Here is a 23,615-nt window from a genome sequence, read left to right as displayed (position 1 = left end):
TGCCAAGAAAACTATCTGGATATGTAGAGTTTTTATCAGGTGGGAGATAAAGAATAAAATAGAATGGGATAGAGATAGGGATAGGGATAGGGATAGGGATAGGGATAGGGATAGGGATAGGGATAGGGATAGGGATAGGGATAGGGATAGGATAGGATAGGATAGGATAGGATAGGATAGGATAGGATAGGATAGAATAGAATAGAATAGAATAGAATAGAATAGAATAGAATAGAATAACAGAGTTGGATGGGACTTTGGAGATCGTCTAGTCCAACCCTCTGCTTAGGCAGGAAACCCTATACTGCTTCAGACAAATAGTTGTCCAACATCTTCTTAAAACTTTCCAGTGTTGAAGCATTCACAACTTCTGGAGGAAAGTTGTTCCACTGATTAATTGTTCTAACTGTCAGGAAATTTCTCCTTAGTTCTAAGTTGCTTCTCTCCTTGATTAGTTTCCACCCATTTCTTCTTGTTCTACCCTCAGGTGCTTTGGAGAATAATTTGACTCCCTCTTCTTTGTGGCAACCCCTGAGATATTGGAACACTGCTATCATGTCTCCCCTAGTCCTTCTTTTCATTAAACTAGACATACCCAGTTCCTGCAATCGTTCTTCATATGCTTTAGCCTTCAGTCCCCTAATAATCTTTGTTGTTCTTCTCAGCACTCTTTCTAGAGTCTCAACATCTTTTTTACATCGTGGCGACCAAAACTGAATGCAGTATTCCAAGTGTGGCCTTACCAAGGCATTATAAAGCGGTATTAACACTTCATGTAATTTTGATTCTATCCCTCTGTTTATGCAATCTAGAACTGTGTTGGCTTTTTTGGCAGCTGCTGCACACTGCTGGCTCATATTTAAATGGTTCTTCACTAGGACTCCAAGATCCCTCTCACAGTTATTACTATTGAGCAAGGTACCACATATACTGTACCTGTACATTTTGTTTTTCTTGCCTAAATGTAGAACCTTTCTTTTTTCACCATTGAATTTCATTTCATTAGATAGACGATCAAGTTGCTAATTATTTTCCCTGTCTATATTTTCCTCCAGCATTGCATTTCTATAATCTTCTTTTTCCCTCATGGAGACTTTTTTAAGATTCAAAGTCTATTAGCTTTCTAAACAAAATCAGAAGAAAACTTGTATTATAAAACATATATTATAATATATTATATATTATATATTATGTTTCTATGGCCAAACCAAGTTATTGAAGATTGAAGGCAAGAATTTAAAAGAGAATACAATGATTACAATACACTACAGTTTAGCTGACAAGAAATGTTTAAAAATCCCTTTTGGTGGTGTTTTAAACCTCTTGTCAACTTGTGTAAGAAAAGATGGAGAGCACTGTGCAATACGTTTCCCACAATTCATGTTTTGCTTCAGATCGCCTCCTCTCTAGGAATGTGGGTTGCAACCCGTTCGTACGACCTAGGTCAGCCACCATCAAAATAACTTATTTTCAAATCTGGATGCCTAAGATGGAGTGGCCCAAATTGAGAAAAACGCCCTACTGCTGAGAGTCTGAAGTCAATGAGTGCATTTAGTAACAGTCTCATTAGTAGCCCTTCATTTCACTGGATAGAAAGCTTCATTTGACCAGCATGACTTGATCAAAAACCCTGGTTTTCTAAGTCCACCTTGCAGCTGCTGTGCCTAATTAGCTACAACACAGAGGATTAGACAGAGATCAAAACCATCAGAACAATTCTTAAAATCCCCCATGTGACCTCGCCTTCACCCTTTGACTAACAGGGACAGCCCAAAAGAGAAAGGAAACTAGACTCTCTGTGTTAACTACTAGAGGGTTTAATTTGCATAACATCAAAGAATCTTCATTTTGGAACATGTGCTAACTGGAAATCCAAACTAATTGGCATATGTCAAAGAATGTATTCTCTGCTGTTGCTTCCAGTGTGGGTTAGCGCTGCTTGCTGACAAATATTCCATATTTGCATTAACAAATATTTCTTCCTACATTTGTACTGAATCTTAAGAGGAGAGCTGATAGGGATTCTTAAATAGGGAGGAAATGATGGATTAAATGTCTATTTGAAAACAAGACATCGTGTTTCTATGGCAGAGATTAAGTATTCATATAGAGGCTTGCTTGGTGAAAGATAATACCTTTGGCAAGATGGTGTGAAGAAAAAAAAAGGCCCAGGACAGAGTGAGGCAGACAGTTCAGCAGCTGGTTTGAGGATCAAACCAAAAATAACCCCAAAGAGCTGTTTTGATCTGGTCAAAGACTTGCCTGGGCTAGTCTTCTGTTCTGCAGTTAACCAGATCCCTCCCTCCCTTTCTTCTTCATGGAAAATGGATACTAGAGAACTATACCCAATATAATTAGTAGCCTTGAACTGCATGTTCCTCTAACCAGAAGTGGGTTTCAGCTGGTTCTGACCAGTTCTGGAGACTGGTAGTGGAAATTTTGAGTAGTTTGGAGAACCAGTAGTAAAAATTCTGACTGGCCCCACCCCCATCTATTCTCTGCCTCCCAATTCCCAGCTGATCGGGAGGATTTTTTTTTTTTTGAAACCCACCACTGCCTCTAACCCATTTTCTTTTAAAGCCATCTAAATTGGCAGCCGTCATTATATTTTGCATGGGCACACTGTATAATTTAATTATATGTGGCATAAAGAATTATTTCCTTTCTTTTTCAGAATATCTCCATTTTCCACTTCATTGTATGATCCTGGGTCCTAATATTTTAAGAAGGGGAAGGAGAAAAACAAATATTCATACTCAAGTTTTGTGCCCCATGTATAATGCTATACATATAACAGCCGTGATGGCGCAATGGTTAGAACGCAGTACTGCAGGCTGCTTCTGCTGACTGCCAGCTGTTCAGCAGTTCAGCAGTTTGATTCTCACCGGCTCACACAGTATTCCATCCTCCCGAAGTTGGTAAACTGAAGACCCAGATCATTGGGGTCTGTAAACTTCTTAGAAGGGGCTGTAAAACAATGTGAAGTGGTATGACACAACAGTGATTGGTCTCACTCGAGACAATGACGAATCCGCATATAGACGAGAGGTCGAACGACTAGCCTTGTGGTGCAACCAAAACAATCTGGAACTGAACACACTCAAAACCGTAGAAATGGTGGTAGATTTTAGGAAAAACCCTTCCATACTTCCACCTCTCACAATACTTGACAACACAGTATCAACAGTAGAAACCTTCAAATTTCTGGGTTCTATCATATCGCAAGATCTCAAATGGACAGCTAACATCAAAAACATCATTAAAAAAGGACAACAAAGAATGTTCTTTCTGCGCCAACTCAGTAAGCTCAAACTGCCCAAGGAGCTGCTGATCCAGTTCCTCAGAGGAATTATTGAGTCTGTCATTTGCACCTCTATAACTGTCTGGTTCGGTTCTGCAACCCAACAAGAAAAACACAGACTTCAGAGGATAATTAGAACTGCAGAAAAAATAATTGCTACCAACTTGCCTTCCATTGAGGACCTGTATACTGCACGAATCAAGAAGAGAGCCGTGAAAATATTTGCAGATCCCATGCATCCTGGACATAAACTGTTTCAACTCCTACCCTCAAAACGACGCTATAGAGCACTGCACACCAGAACAACTAGACACAAGAACAGTTTTTTCCCGAAGGCCATCACTCTGCTAAACAAATAATTCCCTCAACATTGTCAGACTATTTACTGAATCTGCACTACTATTAATCGTTTCATAGTTCCCATCACCAATCTCTTTCCACTTATGACTGTATGACTATAACTTGTTGCTGGCAATCCTTATGATTTATATTGATATATTGATCATCAATTGTGTTGTAAATGTTGTACCTTGATGAACGTATCTTTTCTTTTATGTACACTGAGAGCATATGCACCAAGACAAATTCCTTGTGTGTCCAATCACACTTGGCCAATAAAATTCTATTCTATTCTATTCTATTCTATTCTATTCTATTCTATTCTATTCTATTCTATTCTATTCTATTCTATTCTATTCTATTCTATTCTATATAAGTCTAAGTGTTATTGCTATACACATTTTTTCCCTCCTTAACTTAACCTATTTTACAAAATAGTGTCACAGAATCCTAATGCTAGAAGGAGCCACTTAAATCAATCCCCTACCTAGCCCAGGTATCCAAGTATCCAAATCAAAGCAACTCACACAGAGATCTGTCTAGCCCTGGTTTGTACATATACACTATCTCACTATTCCTCTACATAATTGGCTCCACTATTAAATTGCTCTTACTGTTAGAAGTTCTTTTCTAACAACAGAAAATTCATTCACATTCTACCTTTTGATGAAGATAAAGTGGAGGTGGGGGAAACAATAGACCATGCCTAATGCCACTGTGAGCTTGAACACTATGGAGGAAGTTAGGTAAATCGTGTAATAAAGAAGTAAGCCAGGGAAGCTGTAGGAAAACATTTTCTTTTTTTTTTTTTTATTGAAAAGGTTTTACAACAATTAAATTTTCCCCCTCCCCCCTCCCTCCTAAACCCCCGTCCCCCCCCCCGGACTTCCCGGAGCAAACACAAGGTATAGTTCCTTAAACAAAACAGTCATACATTAAATTTTTAAAATCTAACACAATTATAATCTTTCTCTCTCACATAACCTGACTTCTTCCATTAAAATCAAAAATAACATCCTTCATTCAAAAGCAATCCGAAATTTCTTAATCTGATATCTATTTTGAATATAATCAATCCAGTTCTTCCATTCATTTAAATATTTTTCTTGAGTACTGTCTTTCAAGAAGGCTGAGATTTTAGCCATCTCAGCCAAATTGGAAACTTTCAATATCCATTCTTCTATTGTGGGTAATTATTTTTTCTTCCAATATTGTCCAATCAACAGTCGTGCTGCTGTTATTAAGTTCAAAATCAACTTAGTCTCAATCACTGTACAGTCCGTTGTTATTCCCAAAAGGAAAAATTGTAGGAACTTTATCTTCTTCTTCAGAACATTCTGCATAATCCACCAGATTCTTATCCAGAAAGACTTAATTTTCTTACAAGTCCACCATACATGAAAATATGTAGCATCATCACAATTACATCTCCAACATTTCGCTTGCATATCTGGATACATACATGATAATTTCTTAGGATCTAAATGCCATCTATAAAACATCTTATAAAAATTTTCCTTAAATTCTGCGCTATGTAAATTTAACATTTCTAACCCAAATTTTTTCCCATGTTTCCAACATTATTGGTTCTTGAATATTCTGTGCCCATTTTATCATACAATCCTTTATTAAATCTCTTTCAGAATCTATTTCTATCAACACAGTATACAATCTCTTTATATGTCCCTGAGTTTGATTTCTAATTTGTTTAACCAGATTTTCTTCATTTTGAATGATACCAATTTTCTGATCTTCTTTCCATCTAGCCTTTAACTGTCCATATTGAAACCAAGTATAAATCCTCCCTTCTTCTTTTAATGTATCCAAAGATTTTAGTTGTAAATTTCCCCTCTCATTGTATAAAAGATCTTTATAAGTAATCATTTCTTGTTCCTGTTCTATATTTATATTCTCTACTGCATGCTGAGGACATACCCATATAGGAATTTTGTAATTTAACTTATAATAATATTTTTTCCAGACACGCAGAAGAGAAATTCTCAACACATGATTCTTAAAAGCTTTATCTACTTTCTTATCATACAATAAATATGCATGCCAACCATATAATAAATCATAACCTTCTATATTCAAAATCCTTTCCTCCGTCAAATTAAACCAATCACTTATTACCGAAAGAACAACTGCTTCATAATACAGTTTTAAATTAGGCATTTTTAATCCTCCTCTTTCCCGTGTATCTTGCATTATTTTCATTTTGACTCTCGCTTTTTCCTTCCCATATAAATTTATTAATTCCAATCTGCCATTCATCCAAATTTTTATCTTTCTTAATTATTGGTATCATCTGAAACAAGAACAAGAATTTAGGCAAAACATTCATTTTATAGCTGCTATTCTCCTAACAAAGATAATTGTAATTTTTCCAAGTATTCATTTCCTTCTGAATTTTTTTCCATAACACATCATAATTATTCTTATACAATTTTCCATTTGATGAAGTAAGAAAGACTCCTAAATATTTAACCTTTTTTACAATTTCAAATCCTGTTATTTCCTCTAGTTTTTCTTTCTGGTTCTTAATCATATTTTTGGTTAACACTTTTGTTTTATTTTGATTCACTTTAAACCCTGAGACCCTTCCATATTGATTAATTACTTCCAACAAATATACACTCGAATTTATAGGCTGAGTCAACATAACAACCAAATCATCTGCAAATGCTCTGACTTTATATTCATATCTTCTAATTCTAATACCCTCTATCTCCTTAACTCTCTTATCTTATCCAATAAAGGTTCCAAAGATAAAATAAACAATAAAGGTGATAAAGGACACCCCTGCCTTGTTCCTTTCGCAATTTTAAAACTATCTGTCAAACTACCATTAATTATTATCTGAGCTGTTTGCTCTCCATAAATTGCCCTAAGTATTCGATAAAACCATTTCCAAATTGCATTTTGTCTGTTAATTTAAATAAAAATTCCCAATGCAAACGATCAAAAGCTTTCTCTGCATCCAAGAATATAAACGCTGCGGAATCTGATTTTTCTTTTCCAAATATTCCAATAAATTCACTATCTGCCTAACATTATTCCTCATTTGTCTCCCTTTTATAAAACCAGACTGGTCAGTGTGAATCCTTTGTTGTACAATTTCCATTAACCTATTTGCCATTATTTTTGCAAAATCTTATAATCATTATTCAAGAGTGAAATTGGTCTATAATTCCCAGGCTTAGTACAATCCTGATCCTCTTTTGGTATCAATGAAATAAAAGTAGTCCTCCATGATGGTGGTACTCCTCCTCCCATCAATATCTGATTAAATAACTCCATAAGTGGACCAACTATCTCATCCTGTAACTTTTTATAATATATTGCTGTAAGTCCATCTGTGCCTGGGGATTTCCCTAATTTTAATTGCTTTATTACCAAAATAATTTCCTCAGAAGTTATAGGCCGATTCAACTCTTCCCTTTGTTCATTAGTTAAACCTTTAACCTTATATTCTTTCAAATATTTATCAATATCCATATTCAATATTGTATCTCTGGCATATAAATTTGTATAATATTCCAAGAAAGCTTTTTTAATTTTATCCTGTTGAAATCGCACTTTACCCTTGTATTCAATTCCTTCAATAGTACGTGCTTTCTGTCTTTTCCTTAACATATAAGCCAACCACCTCCTGATTTATTGGCATTACAAAAAGTATTATGTTTAGCATATTGTATATTGGTTGCCATCTGATCTGCCATTAACATATTAAATTGACTCTGTAATATCTTTATCGCCTCAGTAGTTTTTAAATCATGTGGATTATATACCAATAATTGTTGTTTCCTCTGAATTTCCTCTTCTAAATCCCTATGCTGTTTTGTAGTTTTCTCCTCTGTCTACTATTAATATATATCAAATTTCCTCTCATAAAGGCCTTGCTCGTCCCACACCATTTCTATCGAAGTTCCTTTCCCAAATTATAATCAAAAATTCTTTCATTTGTTTTTACATTGATTTACATTATCCTCATATCTAAACAAATTTTCATTTATTCTCCATGATCTTCTTCCACCTTCATATTGCAACTCCATCCATACCGGACTATGATCAGTTAAACACCTTGGAAATATCTTTGTTTTCCTAACCCTAGAAAGCAAGTCATTGGTAATTAATATAAAATCAATACGTGAAAAAGATTGATGCCTATCCGAAAAATAAGTATAATCTCTATCATCAAAATTCTGCCTTCTCCATATATCTTTCAACTCAAAATCTTCCATCAAATCAAAAAAAGATTTAGGCAATTTTGCATGCATAGGAATTTTCTTAGAAAGAGTTCTTTTATCTCTTCTAATGTCCATTACACCATTCCAATCCCCTAATATAATAAATGTTTTATAGTCCCAAAAAGTCAATTTTTCATGTAACAGTTTATAAAATTTTTCTTGTTGTTGATTAGGTGCATATATGCCAATCACAAGTGTCTTTTTTCCTTCTAAAATCAATTCAATAGCAATATATCTTCCTTGAATGTCCGTTTCAATTAATTTACTTGATATATTTTTCTTCAAATATATAACTATACCATTTTTCTTATTCGAGCAGAAGAAACAAAATGTTTACCTAATTTGAATTAATCAAATATTTCTGATCTGATAATTTTATATGTGTCTCTTGCAAACATATCACATCATTTTAAATTGTTTCAAATAATGGAATATTTTTCTTCTTTTCTGTGCTGAATTTAAACCATTAACATTCCATGTCAAAATTTATTTGCCATCTCTGGCCTCTTGAAGCTTCTGAGCAATTAGCTGAAGACCCTCACTCTTGACTTGGCTCCTCCCACAGCTTCAGTAGTAGAATCCGTTCCTGTCTTTGAAGTCGTTCCTCCATCTCCTTACGCCTAATAGCTCCCCTTGTCACTCTTTGTTCTTGAGATTGTTCTTGAGGTACTGATATCACAGGTGCAGTTTCAGCTTCCCCACTCTGTTTCTCTTGAAGACTTTTATCCACTGTTTCTACATCCACTTTCAATACATTAAAAAGAAAATCTTTTGCTTTCAATTCAGTATCAATTCGATATCTCCTGCCTTGAAAAAATACTGTTAAACCAATTGGAACCTCCACTCTATATTGAATCTGATGCTTCTTAAGCTCTTGTGTAAAAAACCTAAAATCCCTTCTATCCTTTAACATTTTAGCAGGGATCTCTTTCAAAACCAACACCTCCTGTTCTGCTATTTGCAATTTCTTTTGGTATGTAGCTTGCAAAATCTGATTTCTTATTGTAGAAGTTAAAAAATAAATTACAATATCTCTTGGGAGCTTTTTCTGCCTCGCTACCCAAGAATTAACCCTATATGCCTTATCAATTTGAAAATCAACTTCTCGAGGGTCCATGCCTAACATTTCAGCTAAGGCTTCTGATATAACCTTTTTAAGATCTTCTTCCTTCGGTCTTGAAGACCCCTAATTCTCAAAGCCTTCTCCAACGCTCTATATTGCAATACCACCACATGATCCTCATTTTTATCCACTTTATTTTGAAGCTCTCAACTTTATTATCCAAATACTGATTTGCTTGACTAATTACTTCCACTTTATCCTCCATTACTTCCAAATTTTTTGCCAAACCTTGAAAAACCATCAATAAATCTTCTCTAATTTTTTTATTAGTCTCTTTAATTTCTTCCCTAAGTTGATCCTTCACACCATGAATATTATTCATAATTTCTTTAAATCGCTCTTCAGAAACTCTATTCTGTTCCTTTAATATATCTTCTAAATTAGTTTCAGACCCCCTTCTCATCATGGGAGCTTTTGGTGGCTTAGAAGCCATTTTAATTTAAGTAAAGTCTCTAATTAGAATTATAAAATCTCAAAGTCTCAAAAAGTCTCCAATTAAAGTTGTAAAATAAAAACTTTCACCTTGCCTCCTATGGAAAGCTTCTATTCAGCTAAAATCCACAAAGACGAACTTTGCTTTCTCTCACAAGCAGCCTCCAATCCACTTCCTCTCAGACGCCATTTCTTCCTTCACTAAGTTCAAGTGAGAAAAAGTTTTCCCCTTTTAAAAAGGAGTAGAAGTCAGCTCTCTTCTTGCTTCCCCAGTAATCGATCACTTGTATTTGTCCCGTCTGCTTTTAGTTATTCAAAACGGAATCAATTGAGCAGAGGTGGGCGTTTTCCTCTTGTCCTGCTTAATTAGCAGGATCGAGCCGAGTCTGGAGTGGGCTGGGTTAGGCAGGCACCCCTCCGAGACTCTGCATAAGAAAGCAGAGCCCCTGGGGCAATCTTCTGCTATCCAGCCGCTCTTGCTAATCTCTTTCACCCAGAGAAAAGCTTTGAAGCTGGCTAACAGCTTTTCACCAGCTTTTACAGAATCTCAGTTCGGGACGCCATTCCAGACGTCCTCCCGGGGAAAACGAAACCACCGGAAGTCTAGGAAAACATTTTCCAGAACTACCTGAGCATCCAGGTTTCAATGCCTTGTAGGACTTGTTAACAAATGGAGCAGATTAAATCACACAAACTAAGAACTAGGGTAGCTGAATTCAGATCGTAGGCTGCTTCATTGACTGTTTATAAAAACTATGCAGACTACAAAATCCATAATGCAGGGACACTTAATGAAGTATGCTTATGCAAAAGAAATTATCCTTCTGGCCCATTCTCCATCTTTCTCCAGACTCTGTTGCTAAAGTTCACAAACAGCAGAGGTTGATGAAAGGTGCTAAGAAAAAGAAAAACATGCTCACAAAATCTTGTAATCTTGGAGTTTGTACAAGTTGTACAAGTGGACAATCATTTAAATATGAGCCAGCAGTGTGCTGCAGCTGCCAAAAAAGCCAACACAGTCCTACCTTGCATTAACAGAGGAACAGAATCAATATCATACAAAGTGTTAATACCACTTTATAATGCCTTGGTAAGATCACACTTGAAATGTTGCATTCAGTTTTGGTCAACACAATATAAAAAAGATGTAGAGACTCTAGAAAAAGTGCAGAGAAGAGCAAGAAAGATTATTAGGGGACTGGAGGCTAAAACATATGAAGAACAGTTGTAGGAATTGGGTCTGTCTAATGAAAAGAAGGACTAGGGGAGGTCACATGATAGCATTGTTCCAATATCTAAGGGGCTGCATAAAGAAGAGCGGGTCAACAAATTCTCCAAGCACCCAAAGGAAGAATAAAAAGCAGTGGATGGAAAATAACCAAAGCGAGAACCAACCTAGAAATAAGAAGAAATTTCATGACAGTTTGAACAATTAATGGAATTGTTAGGCTTCAAAAGTTGTGAGTCCTCCATCACTGAAGTTTTTTAAGAAGAGATTGGACAATCATTTGTCTGAAATGGAATACGGTCTTTTGTGTTGAATTAGAAGACCTCCAAAGTCCCTTCCAACTTTGTTATTCTGTTAGCAGTACTACATAACAAAGAAAAAACAACATCTTCTCAACATCTATTTTGGCCCAATTTTCTCCAACAACAGAGTATATATTCCAACTGGTAACTTTGAACACTAAGGTGAAAGGGTAGGATTAAATCATGTGATTGACCTAAATGCTGTCAGAAGATACATGTTTACATTCAGCAAATATAAATTTCTTGGACCAGGTAAATTCCACATGTTAATTATGTATTTTCTTTGAGAAACTTTGGATGTATCAGGTGACTAGGGAGGGGTAACTTTTGTCCTTATTCTTAAAAAGATGGGAATGAAGGATCAAAGGATCTAATCCAATCAAACTGATGCTGGTAACTGGAACAATTCTAGACCATAAATTGATTGATCTGACAGCACTTTTAAAGTAATGCAGTGATTTCTAGAAGTCAGCATGGAATAACCCAAAAGCTTTAACCAAAAACTTTCTACTATTGACCTCACCCCATTCCTAAGAGGACCATAAGGGGCGTGCATAAGAGCACAAACGTGCCTACCGTTCCTGTCCTATTGTTTTTCTTTTTCTCCTTCTTATATATATATATGCTTATTCCTCCTAATATTTACTCTTATATATGTTTATACACTATATAATCTTTTCTGTATGATACTTATATATATTGTGACAAAATAAATAAATAAATAAATAAATTATGAAGAACAAGTCTTGACCAGACTTATCTAATTTTTAATCAGGTAATAAAATGTGGGAATGCTGTAAATATAATATATCTTGATTTTAGCAAAGCATATGGCAAAGAACTCCATTAATTACCAAAATAGCTAGACAGGGATGGATGGAATGACAATTAAATAAACACATCACTGGCTTGAAAATTGTACTCAGAGTACTCATTAACAGTTTCTCATTAAAATAGAGGGAAGAATCAAATGGGTGCCACAAAGAACAGCATTTGATAAACTAAATATGAGTCAGCAATGAACATGAAAAAGGCCGCTGTGACTATAAACACCGTAAATGCAGTTTTAGGCTTAATCAACAGAAACATTATTTCTAAATCATGGGAAGTAATCTGTTTTATCCTCTATATTTCAGACTCCACCTCAGGTATGGACTCTAGTTGTGGATAACACATTTTAAGGTATGAACAAACTGAAACAGGTTCACTCAAAAAGTGAAAAGGATGATCACGAGACTAACAATGATGATCAGAGTGAAACAATGGGGAATATTTAACTTTACAAAGAGAAAAATGAGAAGGGAATATGGTGCCCCTTCCCAAATACTTGACAAGAAATCACCAAAAAAAAAAAAAAAAGATCAAGATCCTTCTCCTTCCAGAGGGCAGGACACAAAAGAATGAATTTAACTTTCAAAAAAGTAGATTCTAACTGAATATTACAAAAAAAAAATAATCCTAAAAAATAAGAAGAGTTTGCCAATGGAACAAATTACCTGGAGAAGTGATTGTCTCTTCTTCAACTGGATTTGTTCTGGGAAAGGCTCTATAGCTAATTGTTGAGGATAGTTTAAATTCCTGCAGGAAGCACAGAATAGGGAGTTTCACTCAAATAATAAATAGTCTCTTGAAATAGATCACCAGTTCATAGGCATTTCAGGGTCATATTGTGTTTGACAAGCTTGCTAACCATGCCCATCAGGCCCTTTAGATGAAGACTTATGATCTGTCCATGTTCATTACTGTGACTTAGGCCACCATCAATTACATTAATATTTATATTTATTTAGAATTTCAGTTCATAAGGTCTCCTGAACCCAATCTGATTCTGGGTGGTGAGCAGTTACAAAGCAATATACTACTTTAAGAAAGGAGACAAAATGAACAGAAAAGAAATATTACTAAACTGGGGGAAAGATCAATATACAACCAATATAAGCAATACACACACAATGGACCCACAAATGAACTATCCTAGAGCTTTGGGGGAAAGCTCTAGGATTGTTCTAAGGTTTGCAGAGTCAAGATGCTGCAAATCTCTGGGAGAAAAGTGCTGTTCCAGAGGGCAGACCCTGCAACAGAAAAGGCACACTTCCTGGGTCAAATTTTACAGAACAGACAGGAATGATGAGAAGGAGGCACTTCCTCAGATAATCAAGCTCCATGCTACTAACAGTTCTATAGGTGATGACCAGACTTTCAGGATGGGTGACCTTGAGCCAGCCACTCTCTCTCATACCCTCCAGCCTTTATGTTGTAAGAGTAAAGGTTGAGTCTATTCTTCTCCATCCTCCTGACACTGATAGGTGACCTCAACAGTGCAACTTGGTCAAGCAGGGGTCAAGATATACAGTTGAATATCATCAGCATACTGTACCTATGACACCTTACCCCATGTCAACAGGTGACCTCACTCAGCAGTTTCATGTGGACATTAAGCAATCGAAGCAAGAGTGCCAAGCCTCAAAAATCAGAGGCTTCAGTCTGGATTTTTTGTGCTGTCAACTCTAAATGTAACTGGCTATGAGGAAGAACAACCAGTAAAACTCCCTGATCCAGTAGCCAGCCCAGAAGGATATTATGATCAATGGTATGAAAAGCCACTGAGAGATCAAGAAGAACCAGAATGGTTGCACCCCTTTGTTCGGCCTCTACCAAAATGTAAATCTTTGTCATCTTTCATATCAAAGCAATTATTGATAAGTAGTTTTGATATCATTATTGTATTGCAGCTAACACCTGTTGTTATTTATTTATTCTTGAGAACAATGAGGCATTGTACAGGACTCTCAGCATATTTTTCTTTGAATGAGACCATTTCTTAACACGGTATACATTTTTTTATGCCTGGTCTACACTGGCTCTTCAGAAAGTAAGAGCAAAATGACTGGAGGCTATTTTTCATTCTCCTAGATTCTGTGGCTGCACACAGAGTTGCAGTTGCATAGACAATAGTAGCCAGAAAGAACACCGTACACTGAAATTATTAAATCATTGCAGTAGTATTATAGGCCAGATTCAAGCCAGGGGTGGGCATCAAAAATGTTAGCAAAGGGTTCTCTGCCCGGTTGCTGGGTGGGCATAGCCATGGTGGGCATTGTTGGAAATGCCTTCAACAAACAAACTTGGCTCAGTGAAAAAACAGAGATTTTATTTCAAAATAAACAAGAAAGCAATTTTGCAAAATGTGGTGGGGTATCCCAGCATAGAGCTCAACAAGGAGTTTGAGCCAGGAAGCCACACCCTTAGATTTCAAAAACATTTATTATATACAGTTCTATCCCAATGACCCATTTCCCTCCTCCTTTGGACTTATTGGACAGGCCCTCCAGGGTTTTAGCTAATCCAAGATGCCTCAAAGGAATATATTATCTCTCTCTTTGTTTTCTCAGATTACTTTCTCTTCTCCCGTACCTATCCATACCTATCTGTTAATACATTATTACGTAATATCTATCAGCTCTCTAGTGTTAAGGAATGTCTCTGCGCACCCTCAGCAGGGCTCCTCTCCTATGCCAAAGAACAAGATAATGCCCACATGTCCTTCTCCAAGCATATGCACCATAGACATGGGAGAAAAGTTCCACAAGGTATATAATCTAACTATATTGTAAAATTCAGTCATATTTAGATCTTAATGCAGGAATGATTGAATTGAATTGAATTGAATTTTATTGGCCAAGTGTGATTGGACACACAAGGAATTTGTCTTGGTGCATATGCTCTCAGTGTACATAAAAGAAAAGATACGTTCATCAAGGTACAATATTTACAACAAAATTGATGATCAATATATCAATATAAATCATAAGGATTGCCAGCAACAAGTTATAGTCATACAGTCATAAGTGGAAAGAGATTGGTGATGGGAACTATGAAACGATTAATAGTAGTGCAGATTCAGTAAATAGTCTGACAGTGTTGAGGGAATTATTTGTTTAGCAGAGTGATGGCCTTCGGGAAAAAACTGTTCTTGTGTCTAGTTGTTCTGGTGTGCAGTGCTCTATAGCGTCGTTTTGAGGGTAGGAGTTGAAACAGTTTATGTCCAGGATGCGAGGGATCTGCAAATATTTTCACGGCCCTCTTCTTGATTCGTGCAGTATACAGGTCCTCAATGGAAGGCAAGTTGGTAGCAATTATTTTTTCTGCAGTTCTAATTATCCTCTGAAGTCTGTGTTTTTCTTGTTGGGTTGCAGAACCGAACCAGACAGTTATAGAGGTGCAAATGACAGACTCAATAATTCCTCTGTAGAATTGTAGATTCTGTAGATACAATTGATTCCATACATATGTCTTTACAGAGGTACATATATTATAAATCCTTAACAAATAAATGCTCAAATGGACATATTCTATATGTACAATAGAATAACAAGTTTCTATTCATTTATTACTATTCCCTTCATTTCTATTTTATTTTTGAATTCCCTTATATCCTACAGCATGGCCTAGTTGCCCTCCCCAGGCTCTGGAGGCTTTCCTTACTATTTTATTTTTGAATTCCCTTATATCCTACAGCATGGCCTAGTTGCCCTCCCCAGGCTCTGGAGGCTTTCCTTACTATTTTATTTTTGAATTCCCTTATATCCTACAGCATGGCCTAGTTGCCCTCCCCAGGCTACGGAGGCCCTCTAGAGGCCGGAAACAGGCCTGTTTCTGGCCTTCCCAAACTTTGGGTAGGCCCGTTTTTCACCCTCTCTGAGCCTCCATGCGTGCCCTGCATTTACCTGCATCCAAAATGGGTTGTGTGGGGACTCCTGGGAGGAGCAGATAGGGGTGGGCGGGGCCAGCCAGGAGTGGGATTTGTGGGTTCTTCGAACTGCATTGAATCTTAGCTAGAGGTTCTCCCAAACCCCTGTGAGCAGCCCACCTCTGGTTCAAGCCCATCCGTCCAGGAAACAACCTGGGTCATTGTGTCTGCCTCACAAACATACACACACCGGATTGATTCTGTGGTGGTTAAAAAATAATAAAGAGAAGCCTCCAGCTTTCCTTTCCTACTTGAAAAAAAGTCTTGTCAGGATAAAGAAGTGCTGCCTCAGTTGAGGCATATAACTAATTGAGTTGCCCCCAAATGCTGACCTTTAGCTATGATTATGGCAGAAAAAAATAAGTAAAAAATCAGCAAACAATCATGGCCAGCACTACTGATTTTAATAAGAATAGAATTATCGGTTTTGAAGGCATGCAATCTGCCATATGCAGCTGAGACAAGAAAGGAGGCAATGAGAGAACGAAAGCAACTATGAGAACTTCCATGAGAAAGAAAGTTTAAAACATGATTTTTATTTCTTGGCATTCGGCTACCAAAAAACAAAGGTGGCATGCGAAGGGGGGAAAAAAGAAAACCACTGCCTGTCAGTCTGGAAAGCCTTCACTACTGAGCTATTCTTGCTTGATTAAAAACTCTGACCTCATTCTGAGACGTAGGCATGGTGGGCTTGGGCTCAGAATGTCACTTGAAAGAGCCAGTGTTTTTTAATAACAAGATTAGCAACTTTACTGACTCACACCCTGGGGAAAGTGATTGAGTTATCCTTAAATTTGTGAAATCCAGAGGAGGAGGAACTGAGAAGAGTCAGACATGTATACTGGACTTTTCAAATAGCAGATTTGAAAGAACTCTGAGGGAAAGTAGGTCAGATCCAATGACTTGAAATCCTGAAAGAAGAAAGTGCCCGAAAAGGATAGGAAATTCTCTGAAATGAGATACTAAAATCGAAAGAAAGAAAATCAACCCAAGAAAGAAAAAATGGAGAAATCTAAAGAGACCAACATGGACATAAGCAAAACTCTCTAAAACAGAAAGGAAAAAAAAGAGAGATATGCAGGAAATGGAAGGAGGGTAGCCGAATGCCAAGGGAAATGTAGCCAAAAAAAACATTATAAGCTAGTGTCCAGAAACTGTCAGAAAAGCTAAAACTCAGAATTATTTGAGGTTTATGGGAAATATCAACAATAAAATGGAAAACTGTGTGCCAGATGCTTTGTGCTGGATGACCCTATTCCAAGTGTTTCACAAAAGGGCTACACTTCAGCTTGTGAAGTATTGAAAGGAGTGCCACAGGATTTTGTCCTGACATTGAACTATTCTACATTATCATCAATATTTTATTTTATTTTATTTATTTATTTATTTATTATTAGTTTGTCAAACATGTGCAAGATAGCAGGTATGAATATGAACATAGACATGGAAGGAACGAAGGAAATGAATACAAATAAATGGGGACAGTAGGGCAGGGACGGTAGGCACGCTGGTGCACTTATGCACGCCCCCTTTAAGGACCTCTTAGGAATGGAGGGAGGTCCACGGTAGACAGTTTAAGGTTGAAGCTGTGAGGGTTTGAGGGTGTAACAATGGAGTTGGGTAGAGCATTCCAGCCGATGACCACTCTGTTGCCGATGACCACTCTGTTGCTGAAGTCGTATTTTCTGCAATCGAGTTTGGAGAGGTTTACCTTGAGTTTGTATCGATTGTTTGCCCGTGTATTATTGAGGTTGAAGCTGAAGAAGTCATTGACAGCTAAAACATTATAGCAGACAATTTTGTGTACTATGCTTAGATCAGACCTCAGACGGCGCAGTTCCAGATTGCAGAGGACAGAAACCTGATAGGCATTGCTACCACTTTAGAAATAGGAGTGAAGATTCAAAGCAATCCAGAAAGGCTTGAGCATTGGACTATGAATAAGATGGAACTTAATAGAGAGAAATAAACTTTCACCATGTGGGGGGAAATAGAAGACCTGAGTATAAGAAGGAAAGGAACAAGCTCGGTAGAAGTCCTTATGAACAAAATCAGGATGGCCATGATGATCTCAAGTTAAATAAAAGTCAGCTCTGTAATGCAGCTGCTAAAAAGACAGATATTATCTTGCATTGCATTTATAGGAGCACAGAATCTAGACCCTTGGGATGTGATTTTTTACCACTCTCCTCTGTCTGAAATATTATGTCCAGTATTTCTGGGCACCACAGACCTGAAAGCTGAGAGGAGAACTACCAAGATGAAGGATCTGAAAACAAGACTTATGAGGTATTATTGAAGGGTTTGGGTATAATTAGCCTGCAGAAAAGATGATTAAAGGCAGATATGATAGTAATCTTCGAATATCTGAAAATAAAAGGGAATGGACTTATTTTATGTAGTCCCAGAGGACAGGACTAGAGCCAGTGGGTTAAAACCATATTAAAACTGTAAGAAAGGAGTGTCAAGCAAAACCTCAGCCAGACCTTCCTGATAATATGAGCTGTCAACCGCAAGGCTGCCACATGACATGATGAGTTCTCCTTTGGTAGATGTCTTCAGAGGCTGGATGGTCATCTTTCAGGGATGAATCCTACACCGAGAGGGGATGCCTTTCAACTCTTACCATTTTTAATTGTTTTCAATAGCATCTGAGTGACAAACTTTCATTTTTTTAAAAGCAGAACTCTCCTTTTTAGCAAAAGGGGTTTCACCATACAAATGTTTTAGAAGTCTAGAACAAATCAAAATAATCAGTATTTCTACAGACAAATGGTTCAAATACATTTTGAAACTAAAATTATTAATATCTTCTTTAAACAGTAAGAAAACCCAGGGAAATAGTTCCAAATGGGATTTTCTTTGAAAGGAAGTAATTGAAAGCTCATCGGCATATTAGAGAGTCATTGCGCTGGTGGCTACCCCATAGCTTGTGTCAGTGAATCCCAGAGTTTATAGTTATACCATGTAAAGAACTGCATGTTTTGTTTGCCTAATTTCTTTAAAAAATAGTTTCCCTGAAAGATTCCAGGCTCTCACATCATGAGAGAGGGACAAATTTTATACTCAATTCACCCTAACAATACTATCTTTTAGAGGACTCAGTAATAACTTCTTTTAGTTGTTTTTGTTTTCCAGGTTGAAAAACTGAAACGTACTTAAAAGATTTCAGAGGTGATATTCAGCAGGTTTTGATCAGTTCTGGAGAACCGGTGGTGGAAATTTTGAGTAGTTTAGAGAACTGGTAAATACCATCTTTGACTGGCTCCTATCTATTTTCTGCCTCCCGAGTCCCAACCTTCCCCTGAAGTGGGGAGGGAATGGAGATTTTATAGTATCCTTCCCTTGTCAAGTTCACTAAGCCAAGCCATGCCCATAGAACCGGTAGTAAAAAATGTTGAATCCCACCACTGAAAGACTTGCTACAACCTGCTAAAAAAATCTGCAATCCTATCATTACATATTTTTTTTTTGGAGTTTGGGAAATTAGAAGGATCATAATATTCCAAATGTATATTTGCATGATGGCATTATCGTGTTGGTTAATTATTTTTAACACAATATTACTACATTTAATCTCTCCTTCAGTTTTGTTCACATTTCCACTTAGCCATGACCCTGAGATCTCTTTCTGAATCAGCCACCACAGCCTGTGATTTAAGCTTTGCACTCAGAACTTTCCTCATTAGAACAAGCAGTGGTGCTGCTATTCCTGGCCCTTGCCCTATCAGATAACGCAGGGATTCCGCAAACAAGAGGACTTAACTCCTTGTCATCTCATCTTTCAAGTATTTTGCTAAGGGTCAACCCTGTGAAATGCGAATAGGCACTCCCAATCTTCTCTCTGCACAGAAAAGCAGAAGCCACTGTCTCCAACCTGTAAACTATATATTTTTCCAGATAAGATGCGGGTGGGGGTGGGTGGGGGGTGGGGGGGTGGAAATCAGAGAAGAAGGGCAGAAATTTACTCAGTAAGAGTAATAATTGTACAGATGGATCCTTGGTGTTCTCTGAGTTTGGTTGTTTTCTTGCAGATGTTTTATTACCCAAACTAGGTAATCTCATCAGTGCTGGTAAATTGCTGATGATGTTACCCGGTCTGTGTGATGAAACATCTGCAAGAAAGCAACCAAGTTCAGAAAGCACCAGGGATCCTTTCATTTTAACCCTGAGCTACAATATTGAATAATTGTACAGTAGCAGAGATGGGTTTGCCACACCCATAAGCCACACTCACAGAACCGGTAGCAAAAAATTTTGAAACCCACTACTATACAGTAGGAATATATTCTCATTAAAACTTAAGAAAAGGCCTGCTAAACCAGGCCAAAGATTCTTGAGTCTAGCATTTCATGTCTTGCATTGGCCAACAAGGGGCATTGAGGCAAATCATAAGCATGGATAGGAGGGTGATAGCCTTCCACCACTGTTGCTTCATGGCAATGGATCTTTAAGATAACTACCAAGAGTCACTCTTGAAAAGGAGATGGGCAGCATATAAATTTAATAAATAAATAAATAAAATAAAAATAAACATGGTAGAAAACATCCTTTGAGATTAGTTGTCGTTGAATACTGACTCTTAGAATTTTGTCCAGCTCCCTTTTAAAATTATTTCAACTGAAGGCCCTCATCACATATGATAGTAGGGAAAGTACACTCAAGCAAAATCTTGAATCTACTCTGTGTATTTTTGCTGGATGCTGAAAACATTGTTTCTCCATCTCCACAGAGTGGTGATTGCTGTTGGGAGTGGAAGCACAGACTTTGCCTGCAGGCATTGTGTAGTGATAAGGGGAAGAAGTAGAAGAAGCAAGGCTGTATTTATGGCTATCATATTCTACTTCTACATCACTTGGAAAATGGCTAATGGTAAGTTAGGTAAAAGATAAGTTAGGTAAAAGGGACGTGGTGGCTCAGGGGCTAGGACGTTGAGCTTGTCAATCGAAAGGTTGGCAGCTCAGTGGTTCGAATCCTTAGTGCTGCCATGTAACGGGGTGAGCTCCCGTTACTTATCCCAGCTTCTGCCAACCTAGCAGTTTCGAAAGCATGTAAAAATGCAAGTAGAAAAAATAGGGACCACCTTTGGTGGGAAGGTAACAGCATTCCGTGAGCCTTTGGCATTGAGTCATGCCGGCCACATGACCACGGAGATGTCTTCAGACAGCGCTGGCTCTTCGGCTTTGAAATGGAGATGAGCACCGCCCCCTAGAGTCGGCAACGACTAGCACATACGTGCTAGGGGAACCTTTATCTTTACCTTTAAGTAAGAGGTGCTGCTTGTTCACGGACCTTAGGAGTCGCCACATGGCGAGATCAGCAGCAAATAAATTTAATAAATAATTTGATGAATAAGAACAGCTACATTAACATGATGCCGGGGAAAGAAGATAATCCGAAGCTTTTGCTGCAATAAAATGATTCAAGGGTAGAACCCCAAAGTACAACTTAAAGGTCACTAGGGACTTCCTGAAAGGCAACCTTTGGTTGAGAATGGATTAGTGAAACGAATGTTCTCCGTGTATTATCTCAGTTAAGCAAGGAGAGGAGATGAACTGGAAGGGGATTGCAGGCAGGGACTCTGTCAAACCAATGCCCTAAATTCAATCTTAGCTCTTTCCTTGCTATTTTACCAAGAACACCTTCCCTTGACTGTAAATCTTTTCTCACACATTGGGTGTAACTGCCAAACATTCTGAGACCTCACCCTCACTGTGATTTGAATAACCATTTCAGCATGTCTCTGTGGGTATGTGTGCACTAGGAGTGGTTTCCAAGAACTCTGCTCACCCGTCTGTTATCCACAATGGCTTTTTTTTTTTTTTTTGTGAGCTGCACCCAGTCCAAATCTCTGGCATGCAGAAATCAATGCAAAGGAGAGGCTTGTTGTGGGCCTTTGACATCCTTAGTAAAGCATGTCTGGACTAGGGAGTGGAGACTGAATCAGGAAAGCACAGTTAAAAGAAAGTGAAATGGGACCCACCCTTGTAAGATAGGATCAGGGCAAGATTAGTTGCCTAGAAGCTCATGCAAGGGTCAGTATGAGTCTTTAATTCCACCCCCACCCCCCAAAGTTTCAATCATGTCCACTCATTTCTTCCAGATCTCCCATCTCTGGTCACATGCAAACACAAATGCACTCACTCATAATAAATGACTAAACAGTTCTGCCTGTAAGAAGCAAACAGATTCTTCAGAAACTCCCTGCTGCTTGGCTGTTTGCAAAACACCACACAACGTAAGAGTTGTTCTTTCTGTGAACTGCTCTTCTGTTGCTAAGAGCAGTTGCAAGTCCTTTCTGCAGGTTCGCTTCCCGCTTTACAAATTTCATGTTGGAAAGCGTTAGACCCTCTATTATAGGGGAGAGAAATACGTACCTGCCCAGCTGTTAGGGAGCCATAGCTTCCCGCAACCCCAGTTATTATGCCCATGGATATTTCACTTCTGCTCTATGGTTTGCTGGTTTGTTTATTAAATTTAAATGCCACCCATTTTGCTTTCAAACAACTCGAGATTGTTTTGTTTTGTTTTGTTTTGTTTACATTTATATCCCGCCCTTCTCCGAAGACTCAGGGAGGCTTACAGTGTGTAAGACAATAGTCTCATTCTATTTGTATATTTACAAAGTCAACTTATTGCCCCCCCAACAATCTGGGTCCTCATTTACCTACCTTATAAAGGATGGAAGGCTGAGTCAACCTTGGACCTGGTGGGACTAGAACCTGCAGTAATTGCAGGCAGCTGTGTTTTAATAACAGGCTTCTTACAGCCTGAGCCACACCGCGGCCCTGAGATGACTTACAAGAAGATAAAAAATGACAATATAAAACATTAGAGCATTAAAACAATAAATTAACATTGCCTCTATCTGTTATCTCTGCATACTATTAAAACATAGTATGCTAGGATTTTCAGATTGTATTTAACCATGTTTTAAGAACGGTTTTCACAATTGGCTTCAGCTCTTGCATCAGTATTGGAATAGATAACCCATATTTAATATTTAAATGAAGAACCCTTGTTTCAGAATCCCCAAAAATAGCTTTGTTATCTATCTCTGGATATAGTCTGTGTGTCTACTCATATGGAATTCCATCCACTTGCTTTGACCGTTTCAGCTATACTTACCTATAATTTGGCAGTGAAGAAAATGATTGTAATCCAAGTAAAAGGTTAGTTGGAAAGTCAAGAAGTTCAATAAGGGGTCAGAAAATCATAGGAAGTGGGATAATCAGCCGACTCCTGGAATAGAACAAATATAAAACTGAGAAACCCTGACCTACTTTTGATTTCACTGTTCTGAGCTTGGATGTGATTTAGCAGTAAATTATTGTAAGAGGAAGGAAGGAAGGAAGGAAGGAAGGAAGGAAGGAAGGAAGGAAGGAAGGAAGGAAGGAAGGAAGGATCATGCCTAGATGTTAGTCTTCTACTAAGGAATTGAAAATAGCATTGGAACTTCTGATCCTGAGCTGCTTCCTAAGTAGACTTTTCTAAGCTGTTTCTTCAGATTTAACCTTAGCAACGACATTGAGCAGAGGACAATGTGAATGGCAATCCCTTTATTGTCCATGCAAAATCTTTCTCATCCAAATTATTAGTGTTCATTCTAACTGGCTGCTACTGTCTAAGATCATTACTAGACATTATTTGGAACGGGACAACTTGCCACAGCCAGCTCACTGCGGCCAACTAGCCGTGGCCAACACACCATGGCCAACTTGCTGCAAGACAACTTGCCATGACCATCTCACTGTTGGAAACTCACTGCAGGACAATTTAACAATTCTATTAAATGATTTAAAATAAATAAAAAATATGTTAATTTTTGCCATTCACATTTCATTCACCTTTTACATCCTTTCTTTAATGTTCCTTTTCCACTATTTCTTT

Source organism: Ahaetulla prasina, chromosome 2, assembly GCF_028640845.1.
Source record: "Ahaetulla prasina isolate Xishuangbanna chromosome 2, ASM2864084v1, whole genome shotgun sequence".
Lineage (NCBI taxonomy): Eukaryota > Metazoa > Chordata > Lepidosauria > Squamata > Colubridae > Ahaetulla > Ahaetulla prasina.
This window is presented reverse-complemented; position numbering follows the sequence as displayed.